Source organism: Schistocerca serialis, chromosome 4 (genome assembly GCF_023864345.2).
Source record: "Schistocerca serialis cubense isolate TAMUIC-IGC-003099 chromosome 4, iqSchSeri2.2, whole genome shotgun sequence".
Classification (NCBI taxonomy): Eukaryota; Metazoa; Arthropoda; class Insecta; order Orthoptera; family Acrididae; genus Schistocerca; species Schistocerca serialis.
The window spans coordinates 707,675,480-707,695,840 of NC_064641.1; the positions used below are offsets into that span (position 1 = coordinate 707,675,480).

The 20,361-nt window shown below is 46.3% G+C and overlaps 4 non-coding genes across 4 annotated transcripts; 2 read left to right on the top strand and 2 right to left on the bottom strand.

Moving 5' to 3' along the window:
- Window positions 1–5,843: 5,843 nt before the first annotated feature.
- Trnaw-cca (transfer RNA tryptophan (anticodon CCA)) lies at window positions 5,844–5,915 on the bottom strand. The gene has a single exon. It is a non-coding gene; the product is annotated as a tRNA-Trp (tRNA).
- Window positions 5,916–6,033: 118 nt separating this feature from the next.
- On the top strand, window positions 6,034–6,105 carry Trnaa-cgc (transfer RNA alanine (anticodon CGC)). The gene has a single exon. It is a non-coding gene; the product is annotated as a tRNA-Ala (tRNA).
- Window positions 6,106–11,287: 5,182 nt separating this feature from the next.
- Window positions 11,288–11,359, bottom strand: Trnaw-cca (transfer RNA tryptophan (anticodon CCA)). The gene has a single exon. It is a non-coding gene; the product is annotated as a tRNA-Trp (tRNA).
- A 118-nt stretch (window positions 11,360–11,477) lies between these two features.
- Trnaa-cgc (transfer RNA alanine (anticodon CGC)) lies at window positions 11,478–11,549 on the top strand. The gene has a single exon. It is a non-coding gene; the product is annotated as a tRNA-Ala (tRNA).
- Window positions 11,550–20,361: the final 8,812 nt, after the last annotated feature.

Below are 20,361 nucleotides of genomic sequence, written 5' to 3' on the forward strand. Positions count from 1 at the left end.
TTTTTTTTCTTTTATCCACCACCTATTTTTTTTTGCTCTGCCAAATTTTTTTTTATTGTTATTATTTTTTTTTACTTGTCCAACGCCTTAACCACTTTTTTTTTCAGAAAGATCTGCTGCGAAAATTCAATCTTGGAGCCTGCATTTACATTAAATGGAAATGGAAAATCAACAAACTAAAACACTCTTCTTTGCTGGTCTCTCATAGCTTCTGGAGAAAATTAGAAAAAATGGCTCCGTTGCTAACACAAGAATGTTCTCAGTTTCCGGTGTACTTGAGTGTACTCTGTGAGTGACGGGGGGGAGGGGGGGGGGGCGAGGGGGGGGGGGGGAGGCAGGACACGAGACAGAAGCAGTGGGGCCTCTTCGCGGCACTACTGGTGTCCCGCGGGCCGGGCCCACCCCCTTTGACTCATATATCTTACCCAATACCCATTCTATTAAATATTATTTTAAGCATATTGCCGAAAATGTTGCCATGATTAGGATTGCTGCAGGTTGTCGCGAATTCGATTTCCATGAACATCTTGAATTCCAAGTGATCGTCACCACCAAGTTTATTAAAAACATAGCTGGAATAGTTGCCCAGCAACCACATAACTACATTATTTTTCGCCGGCGGATAAAATCGCACGTCGGGTCGAGACAACATTGTTGAAGGTATGTTGGCGGTTGTAGTCCTGGTAACAATGGCTATTTTTTCTCTCAGCCAGCCCCAATTTCGTGCACGTTCTCCGCAGGTATAACGGTGCAGAACTGTATCCACCAGTTGACAGCTATGGCAGAGAGTTGTATCACTGAGTCCGATTTTATGTAGCCTCTCATTGGTGCTAATCACATCATTGATTGCTTTGTACCATGCAGTTCGAGCGGCTGAAGTAAGGACACTGGAATTGACATTACGCCATACTATATCCCAGTTGATGCCACTGTACTTCGTAACAATTGGATTCGGTCCTTCGTGTTGACGCCAGTATGCCAATATTGCTGGAGCCGCTAAATGTCGAGAATTTAAGAGGTCTTGACCGATGTAGCTGCGTGCAAAATAATAATCTCGGATGCGTTTGAGCTTGTAACTGATGGTCTGAATGTTCAGCGGGGGGTCCAGACTTTGCGGCCTGACGGCAGTGAATAATTGAGCCGTAACGCCCGAAGGGTAGTTGTTAATGATAGAGACCGTCCTTGTGACATAGAGAGCTGCTGCCTTTTTCTTGATGTCGACTAAGCCCATCCCTCCGTTTAGGGGGTGGAGTGTTGCAGTTTTGACAGATACGCGAAAAATTTCCCCGCGCCAAATAAAATTTGTTATCTTCGACATAATATTTCTAGAAATTACTGCAGGGAGCGGCAGAAGCTGCGCCATGTAGTAGGCCTTTGATAAAATACAGGCGTTGATAAGTTGAATGCGATCAAATTAGTTGAGGCTGCGATGGTAATTATCAATTAGAGCACCATTTATTTTACGTGCTACATCCCGCCAGTTAGCAGCTATCATCTTTAGAGAGGACGCCGTCAACATGATCCCCAGAGCCTTGTGTACTCTGACTTGTGTAGCATAATCAACACGCAAATGCTGGAGGCCACAGAAGTTCAGAAATTTGCTTTTTTGTTCATTTAACTGCGCCCCTGACGCCAGACAGTATTTCCGAAGTTCAGCCGCTAATACGGTGACACCATCGACATTGCGAATCGCCACACCCACATCGTCGGCATAGGCTCCGATTACACTTTTTACCCCAGAAATTGTAATCCCAGCGAGTTTCGTCTGCAACTGTTGTAACAGAGGTTCACGGGAGAGTACAAAAAGCAACATGGACAAGGGGCTCCCTTGTGGAACCCCTCTGTTGATTTGTATTGGTCGCGTCAGTTGTGAGTTGACCGAAAGTTTTGCATTGATTCCCATGGCCACATTTTTAATCATGTCAATCGTGTTCCGAGTGAAACCCAGTCTTTGCATAGTCTCGAGGAGGTACGCGTGATTTACGAGATCAAAAGCTTTAAAAAAATCGAGAAAGATCAGCCCACATTTCATGTTACTAGCGTTCGTTAAAGCAATGACATCTCGGTAAAAAGCAGCCGTTTGCAGAATTGTTCATCTAAAGGCACATTTCTGCTGGTGGCCAATGATTTTAGCAGTGAGTGGCATGAGTCTCACGTTAATTGAGCGAGCCACCATCTTATAATCAGAGTTTAATAACGATATTGGTCGGAAATTGGTGATACTTTTACTACCTCTGTTTTTAGGGAGAAGCACAATTTTACATTCCTTAAAGACAGGTGGGACGGACGTTCCTTGCAAGACTTCATTCACGACTTGAGTAATTTTGTCCCCGATGATGTGCCAATAGTGCTTGTAAAATTCAACTGGTAAGCCATCAGGGCCAGGGGATTTCTTAATCGGCGAACTGCAGACGACCTCCAAAACATCTTTATTACTGAAGGCTAACGAGATTGAGTCATTTTCTGCCCTTGTTACGGTAGATAAAATGGCACTGAACAGTTCGTCATAGCAGTCGTCGTGTAGAGCCGCTGATGCGTAGGTGTTGACAAAATAGTCGTGCAGAGCTTTGATAATCTCTCGCTGAGTGTCAACCGTTCTTCCATCCTCGAGTTTCAGGGCGTCAATAAAAGTCCGCCTCCTGTTCTTTGTATGTTTGACGAGGTGGTATAGAGCGGCTGCTTCATCATCTCAGACCGACGTCACTTTAGATTGTATCTTAAGGCCGTCCAGTTGAATCCTCTTCAGACTGATTAATTTTGCCTTTATTTTCCGAATGTCGTCGATTCTGGTGGTCGTCGCGTCTGCACGATCGTACAAGTCCCGTAAGATTGTGTAATAAAATTCCATCGTCTTTTTGATCTCCGCCGCCCTTTCAATTCCGAAGTACATGATGACATTTCACAGTTTCGGCTTTGCCTGCAGAGTCCAGCACTCTAGAGTGCTACGAAATCTGTTAGTAGCGCGCAAGCACTGCTCCCAAGCTCGACGCACCTCCTCCTCCAACTCAACATCCATTAACAAAGACACTTTCAGGTTCCATTGATTTTTATACCATCGTGTGGTCTGTGGAAGTAATTTCAGGCACGCGATGACACCACTGTGATCGGAGAAACTGGCGGGGATCGTCTCTACTTTTAATAAATCATTCTCGAAAACGTCGGAAACATAAATCCTGTCGATTCTGCTACAGGAATTCGCGACGATGTGAGTGAAGCGTACCAACGTCGGGTACCGAATTTCCCACACATCTTTAAGTTTGTGGTCGGTCACGAGGCGCTTTAAATCAGACGAATAATTAAAATTTGGGGACTGATCTTTCCGGGATAAGACACAATTAAAATCACCACCAATGATAAGGCGTCGGGGATTTTTCCTAAATAAATAGAGTATATGTTCCCGAAAAAAACTAGCTCGTTCTGCTGTATAGGTATTCCCAGAAGGTGCGTACAAGTTGATGATGGTGACGCCGTAAACGGTGATCCCCACCCCTCTACCCGATTCCAATTTGTCAATCTCAGTAACTGGACTCCCTTCTCTAATTAAGATTGCGGTCCCCACGGTCGTTTCCGGGGAAAAATTCGTAATTCCGACAAACCCAGGAAGAGTAAATTGTGGCATGGACACCTCCTGCAAAAGTGCTATATCAGTTCCTGACTCATACAGATATTGTTTTAATGCATTCAGTTTCACTTCAGATCTGATTTTATTAATATTGAGGGTCGTGATCGTATAGGCCTGTGACATAATAACAGGACGTCTGAGAGAATGAGGGATAAACTTCCTTTAATTGTCCACATCTCCATGCCATTCCATCTTAGTAGCGGCCGCAGAATTCGTGTCTGGAACGTCACTGAGTTGTTCTCTTGCGTCTTTGTTTTTACTCTTTTTCCGGACAGCATTAACATTGGGTGGCACTCGGATCCTGTGACGGACACTGCGTAGCACCGCTGCAGTCGGAGGCGTGGGAGGGTATTGGGTGATGTCAAACTTCTCTCCTGACAAATCTTGCGCCGGGAGCGGATGCGCCGAACCCTCTGGCGAGCGATCAGCTGAGCCACCACTTTCACTATCAGCTTGTTTGGCAATACTCGCTGCCCGAAACTGTTTGTTGTCACTGACAGTCCCGGGCTGCTGTGTTTGTATACCATCGCGGAGTTGTTGACATTCGTGTTGTTCTGAGGCCAGGGCCGGAGCGGCTGCCACGTGTTGTGTACCATCCGCGCTTGGAGACATTGTTTGTATACCATCACAGCGAGCCTCGATGTGTGTACTTCCAGCAGACACGTGCGCCACACCTACTTGTTGACCTTCCTGAGTGTGCTGTTGCGGAAGTTCTGAGACATGAGCCTGTGGTAACTGAACGGCATCTACGGAAGTATAGGCGCTTGAAATTGCGGTAGAACAATCGTCCACAGTCGCTGCACCGGTTATAACTTTTGCGTCCGAAGCGGTTCCCCGGACGTCTGGTTCCGCGGTCTCGGGCGTACTGAATGTGTCATCATCAGAGTCATGGCTTTCACAAGTTCGACGCCTCTTATTAGTCGTGGCATCGACTTTCGCCGGTGACTTAGCACCATTATCTCTCCTAACCAGAGCCGGAAATTCTTCAGGGCGAATTTCTTTTAGCTCTCCCGAAGGTACGTCAGAACTAGGGACCTCACGCTCCATCATAGGTTTATCCGCCACTACATCTGCCAACGTAGGCCGTTTACGCTGCTGCAGCGAATTCTTTAGCACAAACATTCGCGTGGGACAGTCCTGACGCAAGTGACCACTTTCATTACAGATATGGCATGTGGGAGGTTGGCCACTGTAAGTAACGTGAGCCCTATAGTCACAAACGGTAATATGGGAGGGAATATTCTGCTTTATATGCATTTCTACAGATCGGACGCCACTGTAACATTGTAACCTGTGCTGGTTCGACCACCGTTCGTTTCGAATCTGCTTGATATCCCCGAATTTAGACAGAACCTCCTTCAGATAACAATTTTCTACTTCAGGGGTAAGTGAAAGATACGCAAATTGGTATACTCTACGTCGGCATTGGAAATGAGCACAGTACTTACAGACTCGTCCAGGTGCCGAAAAACAGCTCTCCCTCCGTGTGTCGTCATAATCTTTTCCAGTAACACCGGATTCAGCAATTTTACAAAGAAACAATATTGCTCGGTATCATAATACGCAGTGTGCACTTGATCAGAGGTAATCCCAATAACATCCACAATCCAATCATGTATTTCCAAAGAACTAGGCTGCACATAACGGGTAGACTTGTCGAAATCAAAACGGAGTGTACACTTTCGCGGAAATAACCTGGACATTGCAAACAATAGCTAACGGTTGAACCGCTAGAATAACACATAAACGAAAATCAAACTCGAGTTCAATATACACAAAATCAGAACACTTCACGGTCAAAGAGAAAGTTAAGTAGTAATCACGACTTGAAAACACGTGTCGGAGCGGAGCACTTAACACGTCCGATCAGCACGGTGTCTCAGGCGCGACTGCGACTGAGCTATACCCCCTTTCATGATCTTTCTGTTCCCATAACTTAAGGAAAAATATTATACTCTGCCTGGCTAAAGACGTCTAATCGAGCAAAATATTGCGTAATCATTATCTCTCAGTTATATATTAGCGTTAAACGATATAAATATCAAAAATACTAGACACTTCGCGCCTGGAGAAAGTGTGAGTCGGCGCCTTCACCTTAATGTCAGAACGCGAAAATTGCACTAGTAGCTTTTTTCAAGCAAGTTCTGTTCGTCCGTAATCGTTTGGTATCTGATTAAACTGACATACTCGCCTATGGCTTTCATAAACGAAAATTTCATTGTGACCCCGACGTGATTTGAACACGCAACCCTCTGATCTGGCGTCAGACGCGCTACCGTTGCGCCACGGAGTCGACGCTGCTTAGGTCTTGTCATGAATGGGTTCCTCGAACACTTACTGTACCGTTCAAACCTAAGAAATAATGGCAGTAGGATCCACGAGACACTCGTCCCAGATGTACTTGCTCTGGCGGGGGTGTAACTCAGTGGTAGAGTGTCTGCTTCGCATGCAGAAAGTCCTGAGTTCAAATCCCAGCTCCTCCAATTTTTGTTTCTCCGTGCAGCAGTACATGAAAACTTTAGCCTATCACCATATTCTACAAAATTCTGTGTACAAGATTCTTCCCCCAAGCAAGTGGATTTCGTACAGTTCGACCTCATGGCGGGAGGACGATGACCTGCAAGACCCTGGGCTGCGATCCCCCCCATTGAAATGTTGCTCCAAAGCCTTCGGTATGGCGTGCAGGGTGCATCTCAAACATGTATTTGCAACTCACCGCGACAATCGTCATTTGTTTTTTCGAGGTACTGAAAAATGGAGGGGGCACCCGGGATTGAACCGGGGACCTCTCGATCTGCAGTCGAATGTTCTACGACTTTTTTTTTTTTTTTTTTTTTTTAACGTTTCCACCGCTACCAGACGAATCGCTACCAAAGTATTAAAATTTCCGCCCGCACAGGGACTTGAACCCTGGACCCTTAGTTTAAAAGCCTAATGCTCTACCGACTGATCTATCTTTTTTTTTTTTTTTTTTTTTTGTATTACCAGTGCTCTACCACTTTTTTTTATTTTCAACTTTTTTCCGCCTTAACCACTTTCTTTTTGTGTGTCTTTTCGGAAGCATATCAGTAGGCCGCATGACGGGGACAAAGAGGGCAGGGGTCAAAGAACTTGAGGCCTGGCCACGATGCCCCCGCCATTACTCCCACCGAATGGCTCCTTCAGTACATTTTACATGTTATAGAAAAGCGGTTGTAGTCGTGTGTGGTCTTTGCCTGCTCTTTTTATTATGGTGCTGAGCACTGGTTGTACGACGTCTGGGTGGAGATCTCATTGGAAGGCTGTCATTGGAGTTATCATTCAACAGTCATTTGAGTAGGAAACATGTTATTTTACTGCAATATACATCGAATATTTATGAGACACATATTGGGGGGACCGACATAATTGAAATGGATAAAAGAAGAGGCATTTCCTTCATCTTGAACGTAGATCTCATACTTCATTCCTTCAGTACCCCTAAAAGAGTAACTTTAGTGTTAGACTGTGCTTTTTAACCAACACCTATTCTTTCGAATAAAATGATCAACATGTTTCCATACATTTTTCTGTGGTCTGCATAGTGCTTAACTTTACTGTACTCCATTTTCATAAAAAGCTTGAATTCCGTTTCATCGTCACCACCTATTTTATTGACAATGTTATGGACAAACTGTCCCATTAACCAGTGTATTGCATTATTTTTGGTTTTGGGGTAATACTTAATTTCAGGTCTGAAAAGCATCATAGGAGTAATAGAATTGGGTGACGTTCACTGCAGTAGTGCAAGACGTTTCCTAAGCCAAATCCAATTGTTGAAATTTCCACCACACGTGAATCTATGAATCACGGTGTCAACCAGTTTACATGTCTGACATAAGGGGGTTTCAGCTTTCCCAATTTTATAAAGCCGTTCGTTGGTGCTGACAATATCATTGACGGCTTTGTACCATGCCGTTACCACATGTGAACTGAGCCCGTTAAAACTAGTATTCTCCCAAATTGCATCCCAGTTGTAAATCATATATTTCGTGGCAATTTTATTTTGGCCTTCGTATTGTTGTCTTTCTCTCATGATATCTCGGGCTGTAATGTGCAGTGAAGTTCTGAGTTTCTCGTTAACATAGCTCAATTCTGTGTACAAGATCCTAACGTATCGCAGTCGGGGGTTAATCTTTTGTACGTCTGCCGGTGGCTGAAGGCTTTCTGGTTGGACACATAGAAACAATTGTGTAGTAATACTGCCTGGGTTGGCGTGAAATATGTTTAAAGACCGTTTTATGAAAAGCGCAGAAGCTTTATTGCGTATGTCCACCAGCCCGAGGCCTCCATTTCTAGGATGTAAGGTCGCAGTTTGTAGCTTAACCCTGTAAATTTCCCCCTTCCATAAGAAATTGCAACTCTCGACATTATTTTCTGAGCTATGAACTTCGGCAAGGGCAAAACTTGTGCCATATAGAATGCCTTTGAGAGAATGCATAAGTTAATGAACTTGACCCTCTGCACCTGGTTCATAAGTCGTTGTGAATTCTCAATGAGTCCCCCTTGAATCTTTGTTGAAACATCTTTCCAGTTGAGAGCTGTCATCCTCATGGGACATGCCGTCAGGATTGTCCCCAGGGTTGTATGGGTGGTAACTGACTTCGCCCAATCGATGTGTATCCGTTCAAGACCCCGCATTCCCAAGATTGTACTTTTATTTTCGTTCTTTGTCGCACCCGATGCGCGGCAGTAGTTTTGAAGAATGGCCCCTAGTCGAATTACATCATCTTGCCCTCTTATGACGACACCAACATCGTCAGCATAGGCTCTCACTACAGTTTTCCTGCCAGTTATAGTTATGCCCTTTAACCTTTCATGAACACTTCGTAAAAAGGGCTCTAACGACACAACAAACAAAAACATAGATAAGGGACTTCCCTGTGGGATTCCGCGGTTTATTTGAATTTGCCGCGACAGTTGACAGTTGACGGCTAATTTAGCGTGCAGACCAGTAGCAATGTTTTTTATAACATTAACAGTTTTGTGGACGAATCCCATTTTTGTCAGTACCCCAAACAGGAAACAGTTAAAATCACCGCCATTATAAAACTGTTTGGGTTTCGACGTAATAAATATATAATTTCCACTTTATAAAATGCTGCCCTGTCCTGTCTATTACTATTTCCTGAGGGCGCATATAAGTTAATCAATGTGGTACCTAAAACGTTTATACTAATTGCCCTTCCAGATTCCAAACGCTCGACTTGAGACACGGGAATTCCTTCCCTGAGCAGAAACGCTGTTCCTGTATGTGTTTCACAAGATACGTTAACAATGGCGGTGTATCCTGGTATTACAAGTGACGTCGTTACAACCTCCTGTAGCAACGCGATATCGGTTCCAGAGTCATACAAAAATTCCTTGAGAGCAGCTAGCTTTAATGAGGTTCGAATTTTATTTATATTTATCGTTGTGATAGAGTATGCTTGCTTCTGTAACTGGCTATTGGCCACCTACAACCTTGGTCAAAAACTGTTGTACTTTTGGTATGCTGAAATCCGTTGTAGAACTACAGTCGTTTAGAATTCTGCATTATTCCTCGTAACACGGTTGCTAAACGTTAGCTTGTCTTCCATTGTCATCCCGTACCTTAATACTGAGGGGCTGTTCGACATTGAGTGTATTAGGAGGCTCATCTGGAGCACTTTCTCTGACAATGTCATATCGTATATTTTTCTGCGATTTTACATCTGACGTTTCGGCTTTTTGTTTGGCTTGGGTGCGAGAAACAGTAAGATTCGGTTGTGGTTTTAGCGTACGGCGGTGTACGCCCTGAAAACCCTGACCTGATTTTGTTGTGGCAGCACTCGGCGTGGCCGCTTCAGCAACAGTGTCTCGAGAGATCTAGTTTGTAAACACTGCCTGCTGTTTACATGCTACCTTCGTTTGTTGTGATGCTTGCGACGGTGTTTGCTTATTGTCCGGTTCAGAAGTAAACAGTTCCTGTTGTTTACACTCTGGTGCCGGTTGCTGTGCTGTTGCGGTGTCGCGGTGTTGTTGTTCTACCGCTTCCGCGAACTTCCCATCTGTAAACAGCTGATTATCGCTGTTTACAGCTGGGCAAGTAGTCACTGCCTGGGGGACTTCTACTTTCTCGCTGTCGGCAGCTGCCGTTTCATTTTCTGGCAATGAGCGAGATGTATCAGAAACTGTAATTAAATCCACTTGCATTTCGTCTTGGGGCACAGGCAGATTTTCATCGCTAGCTTTCTGTTTACGTACAGCAGGAGATTGTCGGGAGGTTTCATCATCGGAATGATCATCTGTATGTTCAAGTGGTCGTTTCTTGTTTAGTACGTCCAACTCTCGGGCAGAGGAATCACAACTGAAGCGTGTTACCAGGGGTGGAAAATCACTACCATCAACAGCAATATTTCCAGATCTAGGTACAGGATCCGAACCCTCACCGTGTTTGGCTGTATTATCAGTTGCCAAAACTTCGCTCAAGGTCACCTTGCGGCGTTGGACTAAATTCGTTTTTAGTACAAAAACACGACGGGGACAGTCCTGCCTTAAATGACCCGATTCATTGCATATATGGCACGTAGGGGTTTGACCTGTATAAATCACGTGTGCTTTATGCCCGTCAACAGTTATATGAGATGGGATATTCGTATTTACTTCCATGTCTACCGAACGAATACCATTGAAGCTCTGAATTTTAAATTGCTTCGACCAACGTTCGTTAACTATATCCTTAACCTCACCATATTGAGACAGAGCAACCTCGATTTTCTCATTATCTATCTCGATAGGTAAATTTAACACCCGCACAGATCTATAAAGAGGATCAGCTCTCCTTATAGCCACTTTACTTGTAGTGCCGTCTCTATGCAAAAATTCTACATGATACCCGAATTTTCCAATAATTTTATCTACCGAAACGGGGCTCAAAAATTTTACGGAAACACAGTAGTTGTCAGTATCCAGCTGAGTGGTATGCACCATATCAGAATTAATGCCAAGTACCTGATCAAGCCAATCATGAATTTCCAGAGCAGTCGGCTGAACACGTCGTGTTTCCTTGGCGAAAGCAAAAACCAGCGTATTCTTCCTCACAGTTGTAGCCATGGTATGCAGTAATCAAGGGGAGATTCCGGTAATTACCGAAAACTCCACAAACGATAAATAATCGTCGGTACAAAACACAAAAACAGAACACAGTAGGCAGAAGAAACACAAGTTACACACGAAGAAAATCACACAAAGCAAAGACACCGAAACGCAATGTAAACACTGGCGAAGCACTGACTACACGCAGCAAACGGTGGCACGTCCGTACGCGGCGGCAGCTAGAGCCAGAATTGTTGACTGAGCTATACCCCCTTTCACGATCTTTCTGTTCCCATAACTTAAGGAAAAATATTATACTCTGCCTGGCTAAAGACGTCTAATCGAGCAAAATATTGCGTAATCATTATCTCTCAGTTCTATATTAGCGTTAAACGATATAAATATCAAAAATACTAGACACTTCGCGCCTGGAGAAAGTGCGAGTCGGCGTCTTCACCTTAATGTCAGAACGCGAAAATTGCACTAGTAGCTTTTTTCAAGCAAGTTCTGTTCGTCCGTTCTTCGTACTCGTTTGGTATCTGATTAAACTGACACACTCGCCTATGGCTTTCGTAAAAGAAAATTTCATTGTGACCCCGACGTGATTTGAACACGCAACCTTCTGATCTGGAGTCAGACGCGCTACCGTTGCGCCACGGAGTCGACGCTGCTTAGGTCTTGTCATGAATAGGTTCCTCGAACACTTACTGTACCGTTCAAACCTAAGAAATAATGACAGTAGGATCCACGAGACACTCGTCCCAGATGTACTTGCTCTGGCGGGGGTGTAACTCAGTGGTAGAGTGTCTGCTTCGCATACAGAAAGTCCTGGGTTCAAATCCCAGCTCCTCCAATTTTTGTTTCTCCGTGCAGCAGTACATGAAAACTTTTGCCTATCACCATATTCTACAAAATTCAGTGTACAAGATTCTTCCCCCAAGCAAGTGGATTTCGTACAGTTAGACCTCATGGCGGGAGGACGATGACCTGCAAGACCCTGGGCTGCGATCCCCCCCATTGAAATGTTGCTCCAAAGCTTCGGTATGGCGTGCAGGGTGCATCTCAAACATGTGTTTGCAACTCACCGCGACAATCGTCATTTGTTTTTTCGAGATACTGAAAAATGAAGGGGGCACCCGGGATTGAACCGGGGACCTCTCGATCTGCAGTCGAATGCTCTACGACATTTTTTTTTCTTTTTTTTTGACGCCTTAACCACTTTTTTTTTCTTAACCACTTTTTTTTTCTTAACCACTTTTTTTTTCTTAACCACTTTTTTTTTCTTAACCACTTTTTTTTTCTTAACCACTTTTTTTTTGTCTTCTGCTAGCTTCTTCGCTTTAGTCTTTCTTTACTTTATGTAATTTAGTAAACGAAAATGTGTTTTCCTGCAAACATGGTAAAATAAAATTGTTGGATTGGACGTACAAGTCTTCTTGTACATTTTCGTTAATACCTGGGCCACCGTATGCGTGGTCCCTTTTGTAACTGAAGAAATGCCTCCTAAAGAAAAAGAAAAAAAAAGTAAATAGTATATAGATGTAAATACTTAAAGATCGGCGAGTTTCAAATCCAGTAGGGGCGAGCATGCTTCCGCCTGATGGGACACTTGGAAGTGAAGCTTTTTTAGGGTTCTGTTGAAGCCTTCTCGGCTACCGTAGCGGCCTCGGGGCCCTCGAAGTCCCCACCGTACTTCGCCCTCAACAGCTATCCCCTACTTCAGCACTCTTCCAAGTGTGGCGCTGAACTGTATTCAGTTAGCCCACTCCATGTCTCTCGAAGAGAATGTTCAACATATTGCCGAAATTCTTTTTGTGATCCTTGGTACGACACAGTCTGTAATATTGTCCCCGTAGAAATTTCGTATATTCCAGAATATTGTCATGTCCTTGTTTATTTACAACGTAGTAGATAATATTTCCCAGGAGCCATAATACGACATTGTTTTTTTGTGGAGGAAAGAGAATCTCATCCGGGAAAAATATAGCATCCAATGTAATTTCTCGACCATCAGTCCGCTTAATGAAACAAATCTGCTTCCGAAGGTCGTTCCATATGTCTCTATATCCTTTACAAAGGAACCGATGGGATAAGGTGTCAAGTTCAGAACATTGTAGACATTTATTTGTTTCACAAAGTCCGATGGAATATAATTTCTCATTGGTACTAACGATATCATTTACTACCCTATACCATGCTACTTGGACGTCTGTAGGAAGGAATTTATTATGGAGATTGCTCCAAATGTGTTTCCAGTTGCGATGTGGAAACTTTGTCTCCTGCTTATGGTGGGTAGATTTTGATCTTAAACGATCGACCATGTAGCGGCAGTTCCGCTTATGTATGTCGTGTAAAACAGATTCCATGTAGCTGATCTCCAAATAGTAAAATCTAATATGTTTCAATTTATAATCGATCGTGCTGATATTGATAGGTGGCTTCAGGTCTAAAAAATTTGAACAATTGTGATGTTACGCCGGTCGGGTGGTCCTCAATGAGGTGCAGGGACCGCTTTATAAACAAGGCAGTAGTTTTCGCCTGTATATCCGTTAGATCGAGTCCTCCTTCGTCCGGTTTTAAGGTAATCATTGCAGCAGCGACTCTAAAAATTTCTCCTTGCCAAATGTAGCGACAGACTGTCGACATAATAGCTTTTGCTATTCCTTTAGGGATGGGTAAAATTTGCCCCACATACATGGCCTTAGAGAGAACGGAAAGATTTACAAGTTTAGTTTTTTGCTTTATATTGAGCTCTCTCATATGATGTAACAGGAGAGCACCTCGAATCCTGTCCAACATTTTTTTCCAGGTGGATGCAATCGTTCGAAGGGGACAACTATAAAAGGTGACACCCAGGGCTGTATGATGGTCGACACATTTCGCCCAAGCAACTGGAGCTTCCGTGAGACCGTTAAGAGGTAAAAACGCACTCTTCGCCTCATTTACTACTGCACCCGTTGCGTTGCAGTAAAGCCGCAAATTTTCTGTTAAACGCAGTATGTCTTCATTGCTTCTTATTATCACACCAACGTCGTCAGCGTAGCATTGGTAACTTTCTTCGTACCTGATACGGCGATGCCATCTAAAGCAGCAGTTAAACGTTTCAAGAGAGGTTCCAGTGCAACAACATACAGCATCATGGATAATGGACTCCCTTCTGGGACTCCGTTTCTGATCAAAATATCCTTAGTATAGTGTCCATTCAGGCAGATCTTGGTGTTGATACCTGTTAAAATGTTAGCTAAAATTTTCACATTCGGAGCAGTTAATCCCATACACTGCAAGGTTTGAAAAAGGTATCTGTGGTTGACCCTATCAAACGCCTTGTCGAAGTCTATAAAAGCAAGACCGCCTGGTTCAGTTGTGTGGGAAAAGATGGCGACTATGTCCCTATATTCACTGACAGTCTTGAACATGCTGCGTCCAGGAAGACAGGTCTGATAACACCCTATGGCCTTGTCGAAGACCGGTCGTAATCTCTCTTTGAAAACCCGCGCTATTATTTTGTAATCAGAATTCAGTAAGGTTATAGGTCTCATTTTACCGATATCCTTGAATTCTGTGGTCCTACCTTTCGGAAGAAGCACGGTGATACACTTTTTAAATTCCGGCGGGACGGCCTCTCCATGCAAGACTTCATTTACAATTGCAGTGAAAGTGTTACCAATTACATGCCAGTAAGTTCTATAAAACTCTAAAGGCAATCCGTCAGGGCCAGGTGATTTCTTAGAAGGTGACGACTTCAGTAAGTCGAAAACGTCGTCTTCGGTTATTGCTGTTCTAAAATCGAGGTTATCCTCTTCCGTTAATGCGTTCGCAATGCTAGATGTGGATAAGAAGTCTCTCACTACCGGTTCGTCAATCGGCCGTTCGCCATAAAGGGTATCATAAAATCGAAAAACCTCATTCATGATGTCTTTGTGATCTGTCAGGACGCTCGTGTCCTCAGCTCGGAGGTACTCAATAAAATTCCTTCTCCTTTGTTGTTCATGGTGGATTAGATGATATATTGAGGCAGTTTCCTCTTCGACAACAGTCGGTGTGTGTGATTTGATTTTTAAACCCTCTAACTGTGACCTCCTGAGAGCTAGGAGCTTTGCTTTGGTTCTGTTAATTTGTAGGAAAATGTCTTGAGTCATCGGCTGCTCGTAGAGGTCGCGTAAGCAAGCATAGTGGAATTCAACTGTATTTCGGACCCATCTCGCTCGATCTTTACTGTACTCTATCAGAGTAGCTCGTAATTTTTTCTTGGCAACAGAGGTCCACCACTCTATATTAGTTCTATATTTATAACGCTGCCTCAGACAGGCCTGCCAAGTCACCGCAATGAGATCCGCGAGAGAGTTCTCTACCAACATGGTGATGTTTAATTTCCACAGAGGCCTACCCCAGTACGTCTTCTGTTTCACTAATTTCACACTGCATCGTACGCCTAGGTGGTCGGAGAAAGTAGTGGGTACGACTTCAATTGCAGCGACTTTCTCTTCTAAGTTCGAGGAAACATAGATCCTATCAATTCGGCTTTGCGACCGACTACTGACATAGGTAAAGCGGACCGCAGTGGGATATTTTATTTCCCACGCGTCTTTCCATTTCATGTGGTGGACCAGACAAGCAAGTTCGCCGGATTTATTAAAATTTGGACGTTGGTCCTTTTCCTTTAAAACGCAGTTCCAATCGCCACCGATGAGAGCCTCCCTTGGGTTGTCTTTAAGTAAAGTTAAAATGTCACTTTTAAAAAACCTAGCCCTCTCAGATCTAGCATTATTTCCCGATGGAGCATAGATATTGATAAAAGTTGTATTAAAAATTGTACATCTAATGCCCCTCCCTGAATCTAACAAACATACATCTTTCAGTTCAATCCCTTCCCTGACAAGGATCGCTGTCCCACAATGACACTCAGGAGCTACATTTAAAACTTCTGTAAACCCAGCTACATACAGATCCAAAACTTGAACTTCTTGTAAGAATGCAATATCAGTGTCGGACTGATATAAAAGTCTCTAAGAGCAGCCACTTTAAGTTCATTCTGTATTTTATTGATGTTTAATGTAGTCACGTGATACGTTTGTTGCATCCTGATATATGATTTATTCGAGCTGAAGTTGTACTAAGGATGAATAAATACTCCCGCCCTGTCCGTATCCCTCCTGCTTATGGCACATTACAGTCGGTAAGCCCACTCTGTTAATAAAAGTTGTCTTCGTCTTTTAGGGAATTTTTTTCCATATCTTCATCAGTACATTCTTCTCCTTCTTCTGCCCAGTCCAGCCTGGTCCCTAAAGTACTGCGATCGAGCGCGGGTGCGTCTACGACATCTGCAGTTGTTGTGTTGATCGCATTTGAGGATGGTTGGCGTCCGTTTTCAGACTGCATAAGACTGCCGTGTTCTGCAGGGCCCTCGTTGGCACTTGCCGGAGGAGAACCTTCCAACACCTTGTCTTTCCCCTGTATGGACCGGAGCTTGTCTCGTAAAGCAGGAGCCAAACTCTCGGCAGCTTCATGAGCCAATCTCCGCTTCTTGGAGTTTCTTTTTCTCCTTGGGGATCGCACAGGAGACGAGTCTGGAGATTTTCCCGCTGAGGTTGTGGGGGAATCCTCTGACGACTTCTGTCCCTTCTGTTTATCGAAATTTCTGGTGTCAGTGTCGTTAGTAGGCCCTATGGTGGGTGCAGTCACCAGCTCATTGCTAACTTTAGGTGGTTCGCCAGTATCTGATTCCTGCACACAGTGGTGACCGTTCGCATTTGCTGTTCCCACGTCTCCTCCATTCGACGTTTCCCCCGTTGGCCTGTCAGTTACCTCCGTATGTAGGACTGGTGGACCTGCAGTATCCTTTTCTGACTGATCTGAAGCCGTCGGACCCCCATGCTGGAAAGTCGAAGAATGCCGTGCAATGTCAATTCCTGCGGTGTGCAGTACCTCCTGCTGCACACCCGACAGGCGTTCAGTCGTAATGGAGATCTCACGTGTTTCATCAAGTGATTGCCGCTTGTCTGTTTCCCGAACAGCTGCACCGAGACTCGGTACTAAGTCATTCTCGGGTACCGCGTGTGCAGAGGGAGCTTCCCCATGCCCTGCGGGGGCCGGTACGGCGGGGTCGCGAGTATATGCAGCGGCCGCGTAGGTTAACTTGAGACTAACCGCCGGGCCTGAAACTGCATTGTCCGCAGCCGGGAGGTGTGGAACACGCCGCTTAGTGCACTCATTCCTAATGTGCTCAGTCGAATTACATAGAGCGCAAGTTCGGGGTTGTCCGTCATATATAACGACAGCTCGATAGCCACACACAGTTATATATGAAGGTATATGCCTCTGAAGCTCAATCTTAATTTGACGAACGCCATTCGCCCCCCTGCGGGTTCGGGGGTAAGAATAGGCCCGCGGTATTCCTGCCTGTCGTAAGAGGCGACTAAAAGGAGTCTCAAACGTTTCGGCCTTATGTGATGGTCCCCTCTCGGGTTTGACCTCCATCTATCTAAATTATTCCGAAGAGCGAGCCAATTGGGGAAGGGCACCTTACATGGTGCACTGTATCCTTCGTGCAATTAGACCTATAGCCGTCTTTCTCGTCGTTGCCATGGTGTCCCGCTCGTTTTCGATCTCTTGGGCGATTACCACGCTGCCCTCTGCGGTGTTTCTTTTAACTGTGACGACGACCTTGGCCATTTTTGCACCTAAGATCCAGCACGGTAGCCAGTCCGTTGTGGTGGGGTCGCCATGTACCCTCTTGGTTGTAGCCCCCTGACAACACAGGGATCGCTCTACTGATGCCTGCGCCGTTCACTCCCCACGTATGCCAAGGAGTAGATGCCCATCTCCGTGGGGCATCAGGACTCCCGGCAATGGCCATCCTGCCAGGTGGCCTTTGCTGTGGCTGGGTGGCGCCCGTGGGGAGGGCCCTTGGTCGGAGTAGGTGGCATCAGGGCGGATGACCCGCAATGAAGCGTGGTACATCATCTCTCGCTGGTGGGCCTCCACCAGCAGTCTCTAAGCGATCGAGGTCTAACCTCAACGTGAAGAAATTGGATCAGAGATCGTTTCCCTCCCTAGCTACTCCATGGGAGGAACGACTTGCTAAAGAAGGCAGTGGAGAATATTCACCCCGGTACCTCGTGTGTACGCGGGTTGATGGAGAATCTTTCATGTCAACCAAGCCCCAGTTTTTTGTGGAGCATTTAGAGGACAAGTTCGGGGAGGTGGAGGGCCTGTCCAAGATGCGCTCGGGTTCTGTGCTCATCAAAACGGCATCCTCTGCCCAGTCACGGAGGTTGCTCAATTGTGACAAGTTGGGGGATGTTTCAGTTACCATCACGCCGCATAAGAGTCTCAACATGGTCCAGGGTATTATATTCCACAGGGATCTTCTTCTGCAGTCCGACGATGAATTACGCGCCAACCTCGAACGACGAGGTGTTCACTTCGTCCGGCGCGTCCATCGGGGTCCGAGGGATAATCAGGTAGCCACCGGTGCCTTCATCTTGGCCTTTGAGGGTGATGTCTTACCCGAAAAGGTTAAGGTGATGGTTTACCGTTGTGATGTGAAACCATATATCCCTCCTCCGATGCGGTGTTTTAAATGCTGGAAGTTCGGGCACATGTCATCTCGCTGTACTTCCAGCATCACGTGTCGGGATTGCGGACGTCCTTCGCATCCTGATACTCCATGTGCTCCGCCTCCCATTTGTGTTAACTGTGGAGAACACCATTCCCCCTGCTCACCGGACTGTCGGATCTTCCAGAAGGAAAGGAAGATAATGGAATATAAGACCCTGGACCGCCTGACCTACACTGAGGCAAGGCGGAAATATGAGCGGCTACATCCCGTGCCCATGATATCCACCTATGCCGCTGCTGCACAAGCAGTCCGATCCTCTCCCGTGTCGTCACGTACTGCTGCCTCTCAGCCATGTCTCAATGCACCGGCCCCCTTGGTTGTTGGGGGCACTTCGCCCACTGTTGCTCCATCTACTCCAGGAGCGACACCACCCCAACCATCGGGGACATTCGTCCCCCCTTCCCAGCCGGAGAAGCGTAGGGCTTCTTCGGCCACTCCAGCCAGGAAGGGGTCCCTTGGGGCCCTCCCTTCCCAGGCTTTGCCCAGTGTCAAAGCGGATACCCGCAAAGTTTTGAAACAACAACCGGTCGCTGGTCATAGGGCTTCACGGTCGTCGTCCGTCCCTGAGACTGACCCAGTGGGGCCCTCCCAGCCAGACCCTCCCAAGGCACAGCGTGCGAAGCCGTTGAAGAAAAAGGCTCCCAAGCAACCTGACATTGCGGTGGCACCTGTCCCACCGCCACCCTCAAACTCTGCGTCTGAGGACGAGGTGGAGATCCTGGCGTCCGCTGAGGACCTCGATCTCGCCAGTCCCTCCGGCGCCATGGAAAGCACTGGCGCAGGTGCTCACTTGGAGGCAGCAGGTGACCCAGCGGCGTAATCTGCCTTCCCAGTCCCGTCACGCCTTTCCCAGCCATGGACAACACCATCCTCCAGTGGAACTGCAGCGGTTTCTTCCACCATCTAGCTGAGCTCCGCCAACTTATCAGCCTTCACCCTTTCTTCTGCATTGCTCTCCAGGAAACTTGGTTTCCAGCAATGCGAACCCCCGCCCTCCGTGGCTATCGGGGTTATTACAAGAACCGAGCAGCTTATGAAAGGGTGTCTGGTGGCGTCTGCATATATGTTCTTCACACTCTGCACAGCGAGTCTGTCCCTCTCCAGACGCCTTTAGAGGCTGTCGCTGTCCGCGTGTGGACGCCACAGGCTGTTACCGTCTGCAGTCTTTACATTCCACCGGATGGTGATGTCTCGCAGCACGTCCTGGCTGCACTGGTCGCCCAATTGCCGCCACCTTTCTTGCTATTGGGCGACTTCAACGCCCATAACCCTCTGTGGGGTGGGTCCGTGGCAACAGGTCGAGGCGCCATCGTTGAGCATTTATTGTCGCAGCTCGATCTCTCGCTGTTAAATGATGGTGCCTTCACACACTTCAGTGTGGCGCATGGCACCTACTCCGCCATTGACCTTTCAATCTGTAGCCATAGCCTCTTACCATCTGTCCAATGGAGTGTGCATGACGACCTGTGTGGTAGTGACCACTTTCCGATCTTTTTGTCACTACCACAGCGCCACTGTTCTGGGCGCCCTAGCAGATGGGCTCTGAATAAGGCTGACTGGGACTTGTTCTCCTCCACTGCCGCTTTTGAGCCTCTCTCTACCGATGACATTGATGCGGTGGTTCAATCGGTCACCACCGGCATCGTTACTGCCGCCGAATCTGCCATTCCCCATTCCTGTGGGTCCCCTCGGCGGAAGGCTGTGCCTTGGTGGTCGCCTGAGATCGCTGAAGCGATTAAAGATCGCCGGCGGGCGCTCCAGCGTCACAAGCGACATCCCTCCTTAGCGCATCTTATCGCCTTCAAACGGCTGCGTGCGCGGGCCCGCCTCCTTATCCGCCAAGGCAAGAAGGAGTGCTGGGAGCGGTATGTGTCCACCATTGGCCTCCATGTTACTCCCTCGCATGTCTGGGCCAAGATTCGACGCGTCTACGGCTATCGGACCCCTGCCAGCGTCCCTGCGCTCTCACTGAATGGAGCCGTTTGTACCGACTCCGACGTCATTGCAAATCGCTTAGCAGAGCATTTTGCTACGAGTTCCGCTT